The sequence below is a fragment of the Lupinus angustifolius genome, chromosome LG19, assembly GCF_001865875.1.
Source record: "Lupinus angustifolius cultivar Tanjil chromosome LG19, LupAngTanjil_v1.0, whole genome shotgun sequence".
NCBI lineage: Eukaryota > Viridiplantae > Streptophyta > Magnoliopsida > Fabales > Fabaceae > Lupinus > Lupinus angustifolius.
In genome coordinates this window covers 11,198,499-11,198,788 of record NC_032027.1, presented here as the reverse complement: position 1 = coordinate 11,198,788, position 290 = coordinate 11,198,499, and positions in this window count along the sequence as shown.

Below are 290 nucleotides of genomic sequence, written 5' to 3'. Positions count from 1 at the left end.
GAATCATAACCCCAAATAATAATATACACATATATTTCTATAACCGACATCATAACTCGCCGTTTATCAACATAAACCATAATGTATCAACATACATTTCATAAACAAATATCATAACCACAGGTAATATTATGTGCATAATGTTAATGATGCATGATGTTTATAAATTAAATGTGGGAAACCACTTCCACAAGTGCAATATATGCATGCTATGTCATGATCATCCACCTTACACCAATATCCTCCCAATAACCTAGTCGGAAACAAATCAAGAGTACAGGTCCCATACC